General features: G+C 37.8%; 1 protein-coding gene across 9 annotated transcripts in view; it reads left to right on the top strand.

Annotated features, from left to right (window-relative positions):
• Window positions 1-21,416, top strand: part of LOC5577073 (supervillin) — a 953,578-nt gene that overhangs the window by 349,520 nt on the left and 582,642 nt on the right. The window contains exons 1-2 of one of the 9 annotated variants that reach the window (XM_021840685.1): window positions 4,757-5,117; window positions 5,290-5,740. The exons of 4 other annotated variants lie outside the window; for them this stretch is intronic. The gene's annotated coding sequence lies outside the window, so the exon portion shown is untranslated. Of the gene's footprint in view, window positions 1-4,756; window positions 5,118-5,289; window positions 5,741-21,416 lie in introns of those variants that run through there. 4 more of the 9 variants (XM_021840688.1, XM_021840687.1, XM_021840686.1 and 1 more) reach the window with 4 other exon arrangements.

Below are 21,416 nucleotides of genomic sequence, written 5' to 3'. Positions count from 1 at the left end.
CTGCCCAGAGCAGTGAAAAGGCATCGATCATTATGATAAACAAAAAAGTTTTGTTTTTTAGTAAATTTCATACGCAAATGCACTGCTTCACCCATAGTGGTGGTTTTGAACATTTCACCAATCTTATGATTCAATTGTTCAGTTAAAAAATCAAAATCAGAGGAAGACATGTTACTATAAGTAGGTACATTTTCCGTTGAACGAAATAGAAGCAAATTTGAAGGGGTGGAACTGAAATTATCTACAATATTGGCATAGAAATTTACTTGGGTATTTCCATTTGAACGGTTACTTGTCGGAAGAAAATAAACTTGTGAATGAGCATTGTTATAATTTACCTGATGGATACGATTATCAAGCGAGCGATCGTTAACTGAAAAATGAGAAGTGTGGGGGATTCTGCCTGGGGAATTCCATCTACGAAAAACGTTACCGTTCATCTGCCTGGTGCGTTTGCGGGAAGAGCAATCCCAAAAGTTAAACTTATGGTTGCCCCCGCAATTTGCACATACAAACTTTTTGGTATATTCCTTCATAACAGACGTCCGCACCGGGCCCTGGAATCTTAGGGGCCCCAAAATCATGGTTCCCATGCCTTTTAATGTGTGTATTTCAGAGATTCCTACCTGACTATTCTATAGGTTTACACATTCCTCATGGAAAAGCTTCAGTATTTTTTCTAGTGATTCGTCTTGAGCTTTCTTCAGGAATATGTGCAAAGACTCCTTCAGCAATCCCTGCAGAAATTATTATAAAAATTCTCCTGGCAATGCGGCTTGAAAAAGTTGTGCTAAAAGGAATTCCTTCTTCCTTTCCTTGAAAGTAAGAAATTTTTCTACCGAAGAATTCCTTTATTACTATCTCATAGTAATAACTATAGAATTATACCTACAGGAATGCTTTCAGAAATACTTACAAAGGTTTGTGCTCCAAAGATTATCCCAGAATTTGCTCCACAAAATCTTACAGGAATTATTTTAAAAAAGTTTTAGGAAGTCTTCCATAAACTGCTACAGCAATTATTATCGCAAGTTCTTTGAGATTTTCTAGAGATTTCATAAAATAAATCCCGCAATGAATTATGCAGGATTTCGTTTGAAAAATTATCCAATAATTATTTTATCATTTTTTCTGGAGATCCATCCTGAACTTTCTCAAGAATCCAGAAGAAATCCGGAGATTTTTGGAACACTTATCTCTTTTATGAATGTACTATTTATTTTTTTGTTTCAGGAAATTCCAGCAATTATTTCTGAAAAATCCTTACCATGTCCATGGAGACGTTCATTCTTCTTCTTACTGGCGTTTACGTCCCCACTGGGACAGAGCCTGCTTCTCAGCTTAGTGTTCTTATGAGCACTTCCACAGTTATTAACTGAGAGCTTACTATGCCGATGACCATTTTTGCATGTGTATATCGTGTGGCAGGTACGAAGATACTCTATGCCCTGGGAAGTCGAGAAAATTTCCAACCCGAAAAAATCCTCGACCGGTGGGATTCGAACCCACGACCCTCAGCTTGGTCTTGCTGAATAGCTGCGCGTTTACCGCTACGGTTATCTGGGTGGAGACGTTCATATTTCTTTTGGAAACCTCAAGATATTTTAGGATGAATTTCTTTTTGCTATATTGAAGCAATTCTGGACGAAAGAAAATCCAAAACAATCCCCGAAAGAATACTTGGAGTTATAACTGAATTATCGCCGGATGCATTGCAAAAAAGATCCCTTCCTTGTGAAATGAATCTTTAAAGAAATCCCTGGAATAATTTTTGAGGGTGTCTTTAAAATAAAATTCTGGTAGAATTCCTCACGGTATCCTGCACGAAAATCTGGGAGAAGTTCCTTGGGAAGTTTGTGAAGGAATCGCTCGATTCCTGCTGAAGATTTCGAATTAATAACTGAAGGTAATTTTAACCCTTAAAAGCCTGAGAGGAATCATGAATTTTTAAATGGCCACTATTCGGAAACTAGTAGATAAATTAATTTGAAAGTGTGGACACGAAGGTTCCAAAATTGGTTTCAACCGGTATCTCAACATGTAAATGAGATAGAAGGTTGGTGTCTTCGACAAAGTTGTTCAGCAGATCAAGGGCTACCTGGCGAAGAAAAATCTGATTTAGAATCCACCCGCTAGGCGGCGGTACTGACAAATTCTGTTCAACCATCTGTATCTCAAGATCCCTACCAGCTAGAAGGTTGTTGTTTTTCAAAGTTGTTTATCATATGAAGAGCTATCTGACGGTAAAGATTCTGATTGAGAATTTTTCCGCTAGGTGGCGCTAGTGACAAATTTTCTTCAATTGTCTATATCTCAAGATCCTTAGCAGCTAGAAAGTTGGTATCTTCGGCAAAATTGTGCAGCAGATCAAGGGCTATCTGGCGGTAAAGAGTTTGATTGGTAATTTGTCCACTAGGTGACACTAATTAAAAGAAATCTTCAATCTTCTCTACATCAAGATTCTTACCAGCTATAAGGTTGGTGTCTTCAGCAAAGTTTTTCAGCAGATTGAGAGCTATCTGAAGGTGAAAAATCTAATTAAAAGTAATCCGCTAGATGGTGCCAGTGATAAATTTAATTCAACAGTATGTATCTTATCCTTACTAGTTAGAAGGTTGGTGTCTTCGGTAAAGCTGTTCAGCAGTTCAAGTGATATCTAGTATTGAAGAGTCCGATTGGGAATTCATCCGCTAGGTGACGCCAGTAAAACGAAATCTTCCATCTTCTCTACCTTAAGATCCTTACTAGCAAAAAAGTTGGCGACTCGGGCAAAGATATTCAGCAGATTGAGGACTATCTGGAGGTGAAAAATCTTTTTGAGAATTTATTTGCTAGGCACGCTAGTAATTTCCATTGATTGTCTGTATCTCAAGATGCTCATCAGATAAAAAAGTGGTGTGTTCGGCCAAACCATTCAACAGATTAAAGGCTATCTTTCGATGGAAAATTTGATAAGAAAAACATCCACTTGGTGTCGCTAGAAACAAATTATCTATTGTATCTCAAGATCCTTATCAGCTGATCGAGGGTCATGAAAAATCTGATTGAGAATCCAACTGCTAGGTAATGCTAGTAGCATATTTTCTTCAATCTCCAGTATCTCGGTATACTGCAAAACTAAGGGTTCGTGTGTAAGGGTGGAATCTAATTAAGCAAGAATCCGACGAATACAGTTCACGTCACGTAACGTCACGAGGAACTAACAGTCAACCGTTATTTCACTATTAAATAGTTTAGGCCTTGCAGGACGCCGGCTATGTTTTCAAGCTGGAGAATCCCAAAAATTCTTCGACAAAGTTTATATAATCTATACAAGATCCCTCTAAGTAATCTATCTATTGATCATACCACCGTATGAGACGGATATTTGGTATTTTTCAGTTTAAAATCTGAATCACTGTCACCCATATAGCCCGAGACTAGATTATGGTTGAAAATATTGAATTCCTTAACCGATCACTAAGCAGTTTATAAGGGCATTTTTCAGTTTTCATTATTTCAAAATAAAAAAAAACGGCTGCTGCACTATGAATTACGCAAGAAATTATTTTAAGATTCTATTTTTCATTTTCATAAACCATCTGTATGAAATTCAAACTGATTTCTTGCGGATGAAATTCATAAGGCATTTTAATGAATTTCGCTAGTACAGTTTCCTCAGTGCTGGTTCTTGTTCTGACTCGTTTTGGTCAGGTTTTTCAGGCATGAGGTCTGTAAAGTTCATATACAAGACACTTAGCCGCTACCAGCCCTCATGTGGTCGTATTTGCATATTAATATTCATTTATTGACATTTGTTGACTATCCGTCTTGATTTCTAAATAAATATGAAAGTTAAAAACGACTTCATCAATAGATCAACAAAAGTTCCATTATTTTCAATCACAAATCTTACTGTTGATAGAAATGATATTATGATTTTAGTTTTGAACTTGCCAATTATATTTTAGTTTAGCGGAGCATACCTGTACTTCAAAGGGCCCCCGAATACAATTTCGCACCCGGCCCCGTAAACTGTAGCTACGCCACTGTTTTTGCATGAGAAGATTCTCCGCAAATCATGCAGTTAGTATCCTTGTGGCAATGTTTTGTACCATAAATCCACTCTTGGCATCGACAGCGCTGAGTGGGGTCCTGGAACTTTTCTCCAGGTTTCTGTAAATGTTTCCATGTCCAACAGACATCGAACATCACTTTTTTTTCTAGTGAATTCAATAATATTTTTAAGAAAGCCCTTTCGAAAGAATGCCAGATTGAGTTCTCTCTATCATAATGATTATTTGAACCGGGGAGAATCCAAGTAAATAATTTATTCTATTTTTGATTTCTTCAGATTAGTTACCTGAGAGACCTTTCTTGGAATAAACTTCCAATTTTGTCATCATAAGTAAATAACATGTGCTTCTTCTCTTCATGATGTTCGGGAAGAAGTTCGCAATCTTTAGGATTTTCAAAATTTTCTTTCTTTGCGTTTTGGAAGCAAACCTTGATTCCCCTAATGGAGTTCAAGATCTCCTGCCTAAATCCTCCAAATTCAGAACAACTGACCATGATAGGTGGCACTCTTTTTTTTTCTCACTTGAATCAAAGAGCCTGGACTAGAGGCTGCTTCGATTTGGTGTTCGGAAAATTTGTCTAAAGCATCGAACTGATTTGCAAATGTTTATACAATTTTCATTTTTTGATGTCTATGTTCTAAATTTGATTAGCTACGATCACTGTTATTTGCCACTGAAAAACAAATTCAATCAAATAGGAACAACCCTCCGCATTCGATCCACCTCTGAACTGATAGTGCCCGCCGCGTGAAGTCATCGCCAAAAGCGTCCACATCGCTTCCCCATATACCTAGTAGGACTGAATCATTCGACGACGATTGGACGTCGCGTAGTGGTGTTCCCATCAACGACGGCTCCATGAAATCAGAGCTGAACCTAAGTGCGCAGTTTCGCCAAACGATATCAATTGAAGTGCAACTGCAGTTTCGCAATCAGCGAGCCGGTCCCGATCAAAGGTCACCCGGTCGCGCGAAGCAGATGATGACCCCGCTGCCGTTGTTTACGCGGTGATCGAGCTCGAGTCGTTAGTTTCTCTGCGCGCGTTGTTAGACCTAAACAGTAATCGTTGGAGGGCACAGTGGCTCCGATCAGGTTCAGATCATGTTTAAACATCGAAAACTAAAAAAACGCACGCTTCTCGAGTTCTGAACCAGTGTGGAGTGCAACAGTACAGTGGATAATTATTAGGAAGCTCATCGAGTGATCGTAACAAGCCGAATTTCACTTTCAGAGAGCGTTGTTAAATCACGAGATTGAGATCGAGAAGTTGTGGTTGGCCCAGCTGTGGGTGACGAAGACGGGTTCCTTAGTGTTTTTCATCTAGTGATCACGAAGCTCAACCGAGTGTAAGAATAAATTAATAAAAGGTACCTCAATTGAAGGCGGCCACTTGGTGATTGGTGAAGATCGTGGCCCACAGTGGGAAATTGTAGCGAATTATCTTCGTTAGTGGCGGTCTGTTTTTTTTTTTTTTTTTTTGAGCGGATCACCAAAGTGTAATTATATGCCCTAGGAAAAATTTCCAGAGGTATCGGTGGTGTGATTCACTGCACACCTTGGCCACGCGGATGATTGAGCTGATGGTGATGATTTACGAGCTGGCGGTGTTTTGACAAGCGACTGAAGGATCGTGTTAATTATTATACAACTTTATTATCAGCATTTAATGTCTATTTTTTAAGGTGAGTGGATTCTAATTGAATCAGTTTTCTTGTTTTACTTTATGGAAGGGGAAATTTAAATACTTTAACAATATTTCTACCTAGTGAAATAATTGCAATCCAGATTAGTTTTTTGAAACTATAACACTTAAAAAAACAATGTAGTGCAAGATATGGATTCATTTTATATTCACGTCAGGAGAAGTCTGAGCCGGTAAGCTCGTTCCATACCGTTTTTCGCCTGAAAAAAAAAACATTCTTTTTGTTTTTTTTTTCAATGATTTTAGAGATTGTGTTGAGAGAACTCTTAGTACTTTAACAATTTTGAAATGTAAAAACATGCAAATTTCATTGTTGTTGAGATTAGATCTCAACTGGCTATAAGAACACCAGTTTCTCGGTGTATGTCGTAACTCACTAATTTTAGAGAAATGACTTGTAAAGTGTCTTCAACAGCTTTCGAACAAGTTCATTAAAAAATTCTAGAGATTTTTTTTTCTCCTGTTGTACAAAATACAACTACGCGAGTGAACATCTATCTCGAGAATTTCGAGCTCAAAAAATAGAACAAATTCTGAATCTCTGGTTCCATGGAAATACTCATGGTAGAACTCCAAGAAGAACTTGTGGAAAAAACAAATATTCGAAATAGTTCCACATGAAACATGAAGTCATTTTTTGCATGCTTGTTGGATAAGATCACCAAAATTTTTGATAAATCATACTTTAAATTTCATGTAAACATCAACTAAACCAGTTTTTTTTTATTGAAAATTAATGGTAGTTGAAAACAGTTGAAAGTCGCCTTACTTCGCTAAAGAAGAAAAAATCAGGCTGTTACTTATCAAGCTTGTTGCAATTAGCGCAACATTGCCGATCATAGACCGCTATGGATAAGATGTTGTACTTCGCTTGCTTTGATCGTACTTCTAAAGAGACAGGCCTGAGATTTACGCATGATTATTTTTTTGCAAAAGCAATCAATTGTCCCCTGAATGTTGTAACAATACAATTTTTACTCGAAAAGGAAAAAAAAAACAGATCGAATTATTTCAGGGTCAACATCCCTGAACGTTGAATATTTTTCTCGTATCAGTTACAGCAACTACCGCAGCATTTCCGAACCATCCCTTACAAATATTACATGAAGGGTAGATAATATTGCATCAGATACGTGTCTCTTACCTGCTCGACAGGTATCCTCTCTTTCCTTGTCACTCGTAAAATCCTCATTCTCTCAAAAGCAACCTGTTCGCTACCTGCACAACCCAAACCCAGATCCCTCCAATGCGTTCACCTGCGCGCAACCTGTTCTCCGACTCACAAAAAAGGCGAAAAACCGCGGCGGCAACCGCACACAAACTTCAAGGGGAGAATCAAAATAGGGGACGTGTACCAGTATTCGCCACCCTAATAACCCTAATAGAAAGCTTTTAATCCAAATTTAGCAGGAAAGAATATAAGAAGTGATCGGAAACTTTGCGTTTGCATTGAAAATCTGGGTGGCGAAACTGCACAATTGGCACCAGTATACGCCTTTTTTGTTTTCGTTTCCCGAATTCACCCCCTACGTCAATTTCTCATGGAGGGTGGCGAATTCAGAAACACCATGGCGAAAACAGGTGCAAAAAAGAAAACATGTTAAAGAAAAAAAAAGTTTATAATTTTCTGAGCAAATTTTGAGTTTTCTTAAAATGCTTCCGTATCATTTGAAAGAAATTCGACGAAAACTAAACAATGTTTGCCTATGTGTCGAATCAAAGAGTCAATTGTCACCCAACACGCAGCAACAAAGACATTGTCATCTCCTATTTTTGTTGCAACAATTTTATTCCGCAACATCAGTTTGTCACCACTTAAACAGAATATGACAATTATCGAGCACCACGTGCACAGCGATTTTTTGGGCATCGCATTGCAATTTTTGAGAACTTTCTCCGTGTCGGTGAACATTGACATATTATCGAGTAGTATCCATAAAACAAATAAGGTTTTGTGATTAATCTCGAGATGAAAAGGTTGCAACAATGCTGCACCCTGCGATTATCATGACAATTTTGCTTTTGATTGTATCCCTATCCTTGAAAGTAGGCACAATCGGTTGTGAGCGAACTTGCTATGTTGTTTGTTTTTCGTCTATTTTGATGACAATTTGATTCGCTGGTCGTAATATAATATAATCCGGGGTGGCGCATACTGAAACTACTTATTGCGAATACCGGTACACCTACCCTACATAACGATCGGAAAAGGAAAACGAAAGTGAGTGAGGAGGCTGTCGATCGTGTCGCTGCTGATTATGCTTTCTCGCATTACACGACATTTGCACGACCATTCCGTCCTCGTCTCGGAGCCACTCTACTGACCAACTGACAAAAACAAGCTTCGGTGCGCACCTTGCGGCAAAAAGAAACGTCTTCCAGCCCTCGCCGGATTGCGCAATCGGATCGAAGCGGCGGAATCTGGACTGTGCGTGCGCTGGTGTGGTGGACATCAGGGTGATTCAAATTCCATGATTTTTATTCTCCAGATTGAAGGTTTTTATAGTTTACATGGAGTAGCAAATTATTTGTATGAACATCTTTTCTTCCATTAGCTGGATTTAGTTGCTGTCCTCAGGGCCGTCCATTAATTTCCGAAATGGTTATGGGGGGAGGAAATTGGAGATTTATTACGCGCCATACAAAATATTTTCTTACAAAAAGATTACCATGGTGGGGAGGAAAATGGTAAAAAATAGTCTTACGTTAATTCTTACTTTTGATATGATAAAATTTTTCTTAGGTTTTTGCAGCATTTTTCAAAAATTGTACGTGATAATTTTCTCATAATTCTACAGAAGACTATGTTTATCGTAAGAGTTTGTAAGACATGGGAGTTTTTCAAACTTTTTTGTATCTTGCACCGCCCTAGTGGACATGTTGTAGCTATTGGGTGGTCGGCTGAACGACGTTGTTGTCGCAGCTAGCGATCTCTGTTTCGCATCATCGTGTGACTCGCGGTATGGCAATGTTTAGCGTTGTTGATCAAGCGAAGTGTAATTCCTTCAATAGGAGATTACAAAGAACTCTTGATCACGTTAGTGCTGGATTCTTGGAGATTTGCTCCGGATTCGGCTACAGCGAGATCACATCATTATGAATTCCAAAAGCTTCTGAATACAAGTCACATCTTCACATCTGGCAACGCTGCTCCCGTCCTTCCAAGTGGGTGTTCTTCACACGAAACAACAAACACTTGACGCAATCCGCCGGACAACATAAGTATCTTTTGGAGATCCGATCATGCATTGCAGACTGGATTTGTCCAATGCAGTGGAAATTGAACGAAATGGGATGGGATGATTTGCGTAATTTTCGGACCGAGGCCTCCCTAATTTTAGCAATCAACGCCGATCAACAAAACGAGCTGCGCTTACTTGCTACATAGCTAGAGTTGAGTTGCCATCAATTCCCTTCGTCGATCCACCGTTGATGACAGCACTGCACACTGCACCATGATCTTGACCTGGTCTGACGGAGCAAACACGTTTATTGAATGATTCGGAAGTCGTTGGGTATACTGAAAAATGAGATCTTCATTACGCTACTTTGTACATCGCAACGGCACAGTGACACAAATTTGTATTGACTTCAGGGAATTCCCAGTTATATTATTCTTCACAAACAATTCAGAATTGTTTATGAAAGCAAAGGTGAAAAAATTCTCGTGGTCAGTATTATACAGGCGTATCTGCAGTGATCGATTACTCTTAGTTGATCTTCTATGTGGATTAGTACACAAAATTCGATCTATTTTCACAACACTTAAGAAAAGAAATCGTTTTAGCAATGACGATCTTATGATACTTAACGCGAGTATTGTACAAATCCGATGACCAGCTTTCTGGCCAAATCGTGACATACAAAAACCATTACATTTTAATTTATGTAAATTCACACTCACCTCCCCAAATAGATTTTTTCCAAATTTGTGCCAAACCCCAATGATGCACCTTTCGACGTTTCGGAATTGGACGTTTTGTCACCCAACCAATTCTACAATTCCTTCTACTTATTTTTCACAAATTTGTTCCGAAATTGAGTCGGAAATTTATACCCTGAAACAATACGGATAATCTTGGCATTGCTTTATCAAGATATGTACAGAAAATGTTTCACGAATTTCATCAAAAGCTCCCCAACGCTTTCCAAAATCCATCGTAATTTGTTTGAGATTTTTTTTTTCAATTTTTTGTTTCTGCCCGCTTTTGTCAGATACGGCTCTAGCACAGAGTTGCTCAATATCAGTCATATCAGCTGATGGCTAATGCATTGAAACTATCAATATAATTTGCAAGCTATCAGTATCACTTTGATTACACAACCACATTCACATTCACCAAATCACATTCTAGATCATAATCATTGCAGAATGAGTGATCGCGTAGTATTTATTCAAGCTATTGATGTTTTTCAGTGCCAAAGACATAGTTTCAATCCATCTGTAGAACTGTCGAAAATGTTATACTTATAAATCGCCATTTTTTTTATCGAATTCAAAGCTCTAAGCAATTTTCATGTCTTCTTGGTTATGAAGCTGTAAGGTTCTTTCTAAATTGCTCAAAATTGAAGAAGGATGTTAATGCAATGTAACAAGTTGAAAAATTGAGAAGGAAATATAATTTTATCAACATTTTCATAGTTGTTGAAATTTCTTTCTAAAGAGTCAATGTTCCAAACATATGGGTAATATGAACATATACACTATCCGTCATAAATACGGACTCACTCAAAAAAGTATTGCAACACACAGCTGAATAATGAATAACCCTGAAAAGTTTAGCATCACCTCAAAACAGGTTAATTCACATTGCTATATCTCGAGATCCTTACGACTTACAAAGAAGCGATCTTTAGCAAAGTTGTTCAGGGGATCAAGGACATCCGGAAAGCGAACAGTTAAGTTCGCAATTTTGTCGCTAGGTGGCGCTAGTGAGCAATTAAAATTGAGCATTTTGAACTAGTTCTAGCTTGTGATCCATAAGAGATAGAAAGTTCGGATCTTCGGCAAAGTTGCTCAGGGGATCAAGGACATCCGGAAAGGGATCAGTTTAGTTCGCGATTTTGCCGCTAGGTGGCGCTAGTGAGCAATTAAAATTGAGCATTTTGAACTAGTTCTAGCTTGTGATCCATAAGAGATAGAAAGTTCGGATCTTCGGCAAAGTTGCTCAGGGGATCAAGGACATCCGGAAAGGGATCAGTTTAGTTCGCGATTTTGCCGCTAGGTGGCGCTAGTGAGCATGTAAAATTGAGCATTTTGAACTAGTTCTAGCTTGTGATCCATAAGAGATAGAAAGTTCGGGTCTTCGGCAAAGTTGCTCAGGGGATCAAGGACATCCGGAAAGCGATCAGTTTGGTTCGCGATTTTTCCGCTAGGTGGCGCTAGTGAGTATTTCAAACTAGTTCTAGCTTGTGATCCATAAGAGATAGAAAGTTCGGGTCTTCGGCAAAGTTGCTCAGGGGTTCAAGGACATCCGGAAAGCGAACAGTTTAGTTCGCGATTTTGCCGCTATGTGGCGCTAGTAAGCATTTCAAACTAGTTCTAGCTTGTGATCCATAAGAGATAGAAAGTTCGGGTCTTCGGCAAAGTTGTTCAGGGATTCAAGGACATCCGGAAAGCGAACAGTTTAGTTCGCGATTTTGCCGCTAGGTGGCGCAAGTGAGCATTTAAAATTGAGCATTTCAAACTAGTTCTAGCTTGTGATATATAAGAGATAGAAAGTTCGGGTCTTCGGCAAAGTTGCTCAGGGGTTCAAGGACATCCGGAAAGCGAACAGTTTAGTTCGCGATTTTGCCGCTATGTGGCGCTAGTAAGCATTTCAAACTAGTTCTAGCTTGTGATATATAAGAGATAGAAAGTTCGGGTCTTCGGCAAAGTTGTTCAGGGATTCAAGGACATCCGGAAAGCGATCAGTTTGGTTCGCGATTTTGCCGCTAGGTGGCGCTAGTGAGTATTTCAAACTAGTTCTAGCTTGTGATCCATAAGAGATAGAAAGTTCGGGTCTTCGGCAAAGTTGCTCAGGGTTTCAAGGACATCCGGAAAGCAAACAGTTTAGTTCTCGATTTTGCCGCTAGGTGGTGCAAGTGAGCATGTAAAATTGAGCATTTCAAACTAGGCACTTTCAGACCTGCAGCACTTGAATATAATGCGAATCAAACCTGAATCACTTGAATATGGTGCGAATCCGACATGAATCAGTTGGATATGAAGCGAATCAAACATAAATCACTGGAAATACAGTCGACTCTCCACAACTCGATATTCTATAACTCGATATACTCTATAACTCGATGGATTTTTCGGTCCCTTCAAATTTCCATACATCGTGCTCTCCATAAGTCGATATTTCTATAACTCGATATCTCCACTAATCGATGTCACGTGGGAGGTAATTTTCTCTCCATAACTCGATATGTATTTTAAAATCATTCTTATTTGATGAAACTAGGTCTAATTCATGTATGGAGGTGAATAAATACTTGCAGATTGTAATAATTGTAGTGTTAGTAAAAATAAGGTGATTTTTCGAGCATTTCGAAAAAAGTCGTCAAATAACAGTTTGTAAAATACTATCAACAAAATAATATTGTTTTCTTACAGTAGTGATCATATATGTATTGGAAATGCAGAAATTTGTTCCTTCGATTTTGTGATTTTTTGTGTTGGTATATTCTATAACTCGATAATTATATAAGTCGATGGTCCCTTTAATATCGAGTTATGGAGAGTCGACTGTAAATCCTAAATCTCTTGAATATGAAATCAATCAGACCTGAATCACTTGTACATAAAGTGAATCAAACTTGAAACATTTGAAAATGAAGTGAATCACTTGAAATCATTTGAACATCAATGAATCAAACCTAAATCAGTCGAATATGAGTGAATCAGATAAGAATCACTAGGATATGGAACAAAATGAATCACTTGAAAATGAAATGAATCAATTCTGAATAACTTAATAATAAAGTGAATCTATTGAATATAAAATGAATCAATCCTGAGTCTCTTGAACATGGAGTATATTTGACATGATTTTTGTTTACTCCATATTCAAGTCAAACCTGAATTTCTTGAATATACAGTCAACTCTCCACAACTTGATATTCTATAACTCGATATACTCTATAACTCGATCGATTTTTCGGTCCTCTCAAATTCCCATATATCGTGCTCTCCATAAGTTGATATTTCTATTACTCGATATCTCAATTAGTCAATGTCACGTGAGAGGAAAATTTCCCTCCATAACTCGATATCCATTTTAAAATCCTTCTTATACTGGGAAACTTTGATTTATTCTGGAAGTGAATAAATACTTGCAAGTTGTAATAAATGTTTAAAACATTAAAATAAAAAAAAATACGTAAGGAAAAACATGGGACATTTGTTTGTAAAATAATATCAACAAAATATTATTGCTTTCTTACAGAAGTAATCATATATGTATTGGAAATACTGAAATTTGTTTCTTCGATTTTGGGATTTTTTGCGTTGGTATATTCTATAACTCGATAATTCTTTAAGTCGATGGTCCCTTGAATATCGAGTTATGGAGAGTCGACTATAGAGTGAATCAAACCCGAAAGACATGAATATAAAGAGAATAAGACATCAATCACTTGGATATGAAGTCAATCAAACTTGAACCATGAAGAGATTCTGACTTAAATAATTTGAATGTGATGAATATGAGTCCTGACTGAGTCACACGCACATGGAGTAAGTCATACCAGAATCACTACCATATGAATCAGATATGATACACTTGAATATACATTTGATCAGACCTGAATCACTTTAATTTAATATGATTCCATCCCTAATCACTTCAACTTCCAAATGTCAAAGAATATCTGAACAGCATTCTGGAAATTCTATCTTTTCAAATTCATAATGTTAAGGTACAGTCATCCCTCCAGAGTAAACTGTTTCCTGGATGCCCTTGACTTTCCGAACAACTTTGCCGAAGATTGAAACTTCCTATCTCATCTGGCTCGAAAAATAGAATTTTCATATATTTTCATATATTTAATTAAATATGCGTACTAGTGCAACCTAGTGCCAAAATTAGGAACCAAAAAATTTGATATTTGGATGTCCTTTACTTTATTTCTGTTCTTTACTTACCGAAGACTCGAACTTTCTATCTCTTGTGGATCACAAGCTAGAACTAGATCAAAATGCTCAGTTTTACATGCTCACTAGCGCCACCTAGCGGCAAAATCTCGAACCAAACTATCTGTCTTCCGGATGTCCTTGACTTTCTGAACAACTTTGCCGAAGACTCGAACTTTCTATCTCATGTGGATCACAAGCTAGAACTAGTTTGAAATGCTCAATTTTACATGCCCACTAGCGCCACTTAGCGGCAAAATCTACAACCTAACTGTTTGTCTCCCGGATGTACTTGGCCTTCTTAACAACTTCGCCGAAGTCTCGAACTTTCTATCTCTTATGGATCACAGTCTAGAAATGGTTCAAAATGCTCAATTTTATATGCTCACTAGCGCCACCTAGCGGCAAAATCGCGAACTAAACTGTTCGCTTTCCAGATGTCCTTGATCCCCTGAGCAACTTTGCCGAAGACCCGAAAATTTTATCTCTTATGGATCACAAGCTAGAACTAGTTTGAAATGCTTAATTTTACATGCTTACTTGCGCCACCTAGCGGCAAAATCGTGAACTAAACTGTTCGCTTTCCGGATGTCCTTGAACCCCTGAGCAACTTTTCCGAAGACCCGAACTTTCTATCTCTTATATATCACAAGCTAGAACTAGTTTGAAATGCTCAATTTTACATGCTCACTAGCGCCACCTAGCGGCAAAATCTCGAACCAAACTATCTGTCTTCCGGATGTCCTTGAACCCCTGAGCAACTTTGCCGAAGACCCGAACATTCTATCTCTTATGGATCACAAGCTAGAACTAGTTTGAAATGCTCAATTTTACATGCTCACTAGCGCCATCTAACGGCAAAATCGCGAACTAAACTGATCGCTTTCCGGATGTCCTTGACTTTCTGAGCAACTTTGCCGAAAACCCGAACTTTCTATCTCTTATGGATCACAAGCTAAAACTAGTTCAAAATGCTCAATTTATGCTCAATTTTAAATGCTCACTAGCGCCATCTAGCGGCAAAATCGCGAACTAAACTGTTCGCTTTCCGGATGTCCTTGATCCCCTGAACAACTTTGCTGAAGATCGCTTCTTTGCAAGTCGTAAGGATCTCGAGATATAGCAATGTGAATTAACCTGTTTTGAGGTGATGCTAAACTTTTCGGGGGTGATTCATTATTCAGCTGAGTGTTGCAATACTTATTTCAGTGAGTCCGTATTTATGACGGGTAGTGTACTTGGGGGTAAAAATAACATGCAGCGAGGGTAAAATGCACACCATTCAAATTGAACGGGTTACGGTATAATTCTCGGACTTTAGTACACCCAATTCTGTTTTTGCACGGGGGATGCGTACCGTGCAAAAAAAGATTTCAGTTCAAAATTTCAAAACCCGTGCAAAAAAAGTATCACCATTTCTCGACGTTTCATGCAAAAATAAGGTTTTGGCGGAAAAAAATGTATGGAAACTTTTTTTGCACGGCCGTGCAAAAACAGAATCGGGTGTACATGATCAATGCACATTCGGGAATCGACAGACCGTTTATCCACGATCATTTGGATGGCTGTCTATGTCCGTCTTTGTACTTTTTTCCGGTAAACTCTCGGCATCTGAAATGAGTAGTAAAGGGTGATACGGTCAAAATTTGGTCAATTTCATCTTGACGTATTTCTTTCAATTTTGCATTTAAAAAACCTGAAAACTGATGCAGATTTTTAAATTTTTGCTCCCCTATGCTAAAACGATTTCTCTTATGATAAATAGCATTCTCCCAAAGTTTGAAATGATTTGTAAGAGTTTTTGCTGTGCACAATCCATTTGAAGTTTACATGAAGATTAATATGGAAAACGCCAACACTTTGTGTTCAGCCCTCTATCTCTTTATCATAATATTTTATGGAAAAGTGAAAAAAAACTCTTCTTATATGAAATCCTTTTAGCTACAACTTTGCCGAAGACCACATTTTGATTGGACGTCTGGATAAATTGTTATTCACATCATAAAGTGGGTTTGCATTTTACATGCTTCACCAACTGTTCAGCAGGCAACAGTGGAGCTTCTGGCGGGAAGAAGAAATCAAAGTAATCCAGGTTACTATGTTCTACAGCAAAAAGGCAGTGTTGCTCTGAAAGTAATGGAATGATCATCTCAGCATGATTTAGACTTTGTTATCAATAATAACAAATTATCCTTACGTCCCATCGAAATGTTGTCTTCGGCAAAGTTGTAGTTGAGAAAATTTCACATGAGAAGAGTATTTTCACTTTTCCATAGATTATTATGACAAGTAGTTAGAGGGCTTAACACAAAAAAATGCCTTTTCCATAGTAAATTCCATATAAACTTCAAATGGCGTGTGCACAACCAAATCTCTTCCAAATCACTTCAAATTTTGGGAGAAAGAGTTTCATCATAATCGACACCGTTTAAGCATCAGTCTACTGAACACCCCTCATTTAAAAAGTTTTTATTTTATAATTCCTTCCACAGTTGCTTCAAATTAGCAATTTTTAGCTGCTTCAAAGCCTGTAAAGTTCAATAATTAATTTTGGGAATCTTAAGTGAATCTCCGAAGGCGTTCAAAAAAAATGTAGCAATCCGCCCGAGAACTGTCCTTCAAAAAGTTATTGTATGAATGTCCGATAAAAATTTTCAAAATTATAGGACGCAACACTTGTGAAAAATCAGGGAAATAAATTAATTTAACATAAATACCCAAAAGAATGTTCAGACGAACATCTAGTTTATACGCTTTTGTAGATATTTTTGTAATATGCCTTAAAAAACCAATTAAGTAATTTGTAAAGGAATGTATAAAACTGTTGATATAATCACGCTTGAAATCTATAAACGATTTCTGGCTGGATAAAATTGAAGAATTCCTATAAAAGTCTGTACCGTTCGTGAGTTTCTAAAGTATTTAAGGATTTCTTCAAAGAATCAATAGGTCCTTATGATAATCCAAACAATTTCTGAAAAACTGTGTACAACTTATCAAAGGAATCCTTGATATTAATAAAATCATCTCTGATGAGACGCCTGGAAAATGTTTTAAACAGTGTTGACCAGACTCATTTCCCCGAAATTCGAATTGTGAAGCCATGAACTGTTATAACTGTGCGTTGTATTCCTGAGATGGAGGGGGAGATGGTTGGGCATATGGGATTCGACAGTTTCGATCTCGGTGAGCCGCAATTCAAGTTTCGGTGAAATGATTCGCACTCACTCACTCACTCATTTCATTTCACCGAAACTTGAATTGTGGCTCTCTGGGATTAAAATTGATCGATTTTGTGTGCAGTACTCAAGCTTAACCATCTGCTTTTCTATCTTAGGAGGATAGAGCATGGTTGTAGTAGTTCGTGGCTTCGTAGTTCGGAAAATGTTATTTTCGGGGAAATGAGTCTGAGCAACACTGGTTTTAAATTATATACTGGGGATTGTGGAGGGCATGTTGAAGGCTTTATTAAAATATTTGAAATGTAATTTTTGCAGCAAACATTGAATGAATTCTAGGAGGGATATATTGAAGATTTATTTTTCTTGAGATTCCTTTAAAGGTGGTATTGATTTTAGAATGTCTGAAGAATTTAAAGACAACATTATTCCAAGTAAAAGGAATTCATGAGAAACACGTTAGGAAGAGCTTCATTAGCCTAGTGGTAACGTCCGCAGCAACAAAGCCAAAATCATTCTGAAGATATCTGGGTTCGATTCCCGGTCGGTCCAGGATCATATCGTAATGAATATTTGACTTCCCTGGGTTGCCATGAATGGGAAAATGGCAAAGAAATCTCTCAGTTAATAGCTATGAAGGTGAGCATAAGAATACTCAGATGCAGGCTCTGTCCCAACAGTGGCATAATGCTGAGAAGACGAATAAGAAGAAGAAGAAAAAAAGGGAGAAGCCAAGCATTTAATTGGTTATGTTACTTATATGTTTTAAATTTGTCACTTCTACGAAAGCATTGCCTAGAATTGTTGAAAACGTTCTCTTAATTGAGAATGCATTCAAAATCTTGAATAAATTTATTTTTAATTTCAATTTTCAAAAAAGCCTAGAGTAAGTGTCCAATTGAAGTATTTTATTCTCAAAACTTTATATGTAAATTCAGAGGATTTTTTTTTTTAATTTCTTTCTGCAAATTCTGTGGCAGGCTGTCATATTACTTCTATAACGTGATCGCAAATATGTTGAAATGACTGCTTTCGACGTTTTGTCCTTTTCCATGTTTTATCCTTTCAATGTTTTAACATTCGACATTTTGTCTTTTGGCGTAATTGCGACAACAGTGCTTTATATACTACTACTCGCCTTATGGCGAAACTGCACGGTTTTCCGTAGGGATTAGCATAAGTATTGCAATTGTATCTATTTTATGAAATATTAGTAGTATATTATATAAATTACAGTCATCCCTCCATGAGTCGATGTTTCATTACTCGATATCGACTCATGGAACCATACTAAAAACATAAATTCATGGTTACTATGATGGTCCCTTCAAACAGCTTTCCAAAGAATAGCTGTTCCATGACTCGATATTTCCATGAGTCGATGGTCCCTTCAATATCGACTCATGGAGGTTTAACTGTATATCCATTTCATGAATTAGTAATCAAGTATTTCCGTAGCTAAGAGTTTACACTTTCGCTTTGCCACCGGAAAATGCAATGGTGATCGATATTGGACCAGGTATTGAATTCTGGTGCGCAACTTTAAGTTCGATGTTCCTACAGAAAAAGCTTCCAGACAGTTACAGTCGCTACCGAACCTAGGGGTGGGACAGCCAGTCTCAGAGCAACAAGTTCAAAACACAGAGTAAGCTTGCGTGGCTCAGATTTTGCTCAAAACTATTTCCGGTTGCTAGGATCCAACATCACGTTTTCGCAATATTCAATATGACAAATCGATTGTTTAGCAGCATTTAACCCAACGAATTAAAAATTTCTCGACCACAATAATTATTTTAAGTGATTATCATAATTTGGGTGTTCTTTATGAAGTTACTGAATCTTAAATCCAGTAACGTCAATCATCAAATCCATCAATCCTATTTCCCACCATAATGAGAAATGTCTGACAATAACCTTACATTGCCTTCGCGAACTCCAGAAAAAATATCGATATTATCACCGAAAAAAGAAGTTGTTTGTTTTTCCATATGGAGATGAACCAGCCACGGGCTGAAAATCTCCCTAATAAAGCTAATAATAATAAGAAGTTGTTTGTATCTGAAGAGAATCATAATAAAGTCAAACGAATAAATTAATAAATAGGTAGTAAAAAAGCTTTTAATTTCACGCTCACGTGTAAAATTCTTTATTAGGTACTCTAAAAGGATAGCATCCATTCTAAACTGGAAACATAAATGCTGTAAAATAAAAAAAAAAAAAGCTCGAACGTTTTTGCTCCAATTGCATGAGTGTTGAATGTGGACTTGCAGCTCTGAGATTCGTCCTTCTGACAGCAATTGTCCATTCCATCAATCTACAATCAAAGAAAAAAAAACTGACTGTCATTGTCATTGATGCCTTAGATATCAACACAATAACAAGCTACCGCAAAGAGTTGCTATGTGCACTCCCAAATAAGCAACGAGAGTTACTCATCCCTAGTACCGAACAATACTGGACTAAAGAACTGTAACAATTGAGTCCCTGAAGGAGGTCTCAAACGGAACGAAACGTTGGACGAAATAAACTAGCACTTTTTAATTTTGTTAAGACTGAAAAGCCCGTTGAATTATTTTAGCCGTACAGCCAACTCTCAGTAGCTTGATATTCAAGAGACCAAAGCAAATGTGATTCAAGGGACGATCAAGCCATGAAATCCAACTTTTGCTATGGTTCTCTTACTCGATATCGAGATACGAATTATCAAGAAAGGGAAAGTAGGCTATATTTTGAAATTTATCCATTTTTGTTTGAGCATTTTTATTTCTTTTCAAAATCACTTCAATAAAGGACTCAAAGAAAGACTGCTACCCAATAATGGCATTTCTGTTTTCATATGTTCAAAAACCGTGTCAAATCGTGTTAAATAAAAAAATCTTAAAAACCGTTTTATTTCAATATTCTGTGATCTGTGCTCACAGATATCCGTAAGCAAGCATAGTGAAAGGATCTGTACATTACATGTAAATCTGTGAGTGTGGCATCCCTGGTTAGTTGCAACTGCGTTCGTTGGATATCTTTTATGGTACAAAATAAAACAAACCATACTGATGACCAGGAAATTATCGCAAATGCACGTCGACCAGAAGCAAGTCATCATCTTCAAGTGGCACGTACGCACAGCACGAAGCGCATTCTTTTCGCCAATTCCGACGCGCCAATTGGCGGCGATCACAGACATTAGCGACGCCACCCGCGCATCGGACTTAGAAATCCGAACGATCATTTTCGCTCCAAGATAAACATTCTCCGCTGTTTCGTAAACTTGAGTTGCCTGGTCCGATTCGTTTGAGGAATTTCGTAAACATTACTTGGTCTGCTTTTGTCTATATCGCGATTAGTTTAGTTTCAGTACTTCTGATGAAATGCACGCGGCGGCGGTTATCTTATCTTGCGACGCGCACTTACAAATGCTATCGACATCGCGTTTGAGGTCAGCTTGGCACACAAAACGGTGGTTTGTAGATAAGCGACCAGCCAAGTGTCGGAGTTGAGTGCATTCCGGGAATCCGGGTTGACTGTGTTGCGGGAAAGATAACGCACCGTTTTGGGAAACAAAGTAAAAAGTGTGAACGTGTCATCGGCTTCGTGTTTGCTAGATAAACTGTAGGGTTGATAAATGCTTTGTTTGATTTGTTTAAATGAATACTTAGTTAAATGATACAATGTAGTTTTTGCATCAAATTTGAATGTATCGTCCTGTACGAGCTATGAGTTAAATCTTCGTCAATTTTGAGCGAAGTTATTCGGTAGTGTAGGGTTACCATGCTCTCCTCCATGTCCCATGTTGCTGTCCTTGATGTCTCCCTCTCCTGTGGATCGAAAACCTTCTGTACTTCTCTACCATCTTTTTCAGTCAAGCTTAATCTTATTTCTGCACGGGTAGGAATCAGAATCCCAAAATCATGGTTATGCAGTCTTACATCGTGATTCCAGTGTGTTTTTATCTAATAATATATACCATGATTTGGACTCATATAACACGAGTTAGATTGTCGTAACGCAACACAAGCGTTATGTTTTTGTAGCTGATTGCTCGGAATCATGCATTAATGCTCAAAAATCATGATTCGCGCATCCATTTATAGTTCTGTCAGTCAAATGGATAAATCAAAAAAATTAGGTACGGCCGAGATTCGAGCCAAGAGCTTGCTCATTGAGAGCCGCATACTTTACCACACTACCAATTTGTCGTGTTGAATTGTAAGAGATCGATATGAATGAGTTGAAGCAATGCACACCGCTTTAAGATGCAACTCTGGATGTTACGCTTATGAAGAATCATGATTCTTCTTCTTCTTCTTTCTGGCGTTACATCCCAACTGGGACAAAGCCTGCTTCTCCGCAAAGTGTTCTTA

This window comes from Aedes aegypti, chromosome 2, assembly GCF_002204515.2.
Source record: "Aedes aegypti strain LVP_AGWG chromosome 2, AaegL5.0 Primary Assembly, whole genome shotgun sequence".
Lineage (NCBI taxonomy): Eukaryota > Metazoa > Arthropoda > Insecta > Diptera > Culicidae > Aedes > Aedes aegypti.
Note: the sequence above shows the minus strand (reverse complement) of the source record. Positions and strands in the feature narration are given on the sequence as shown.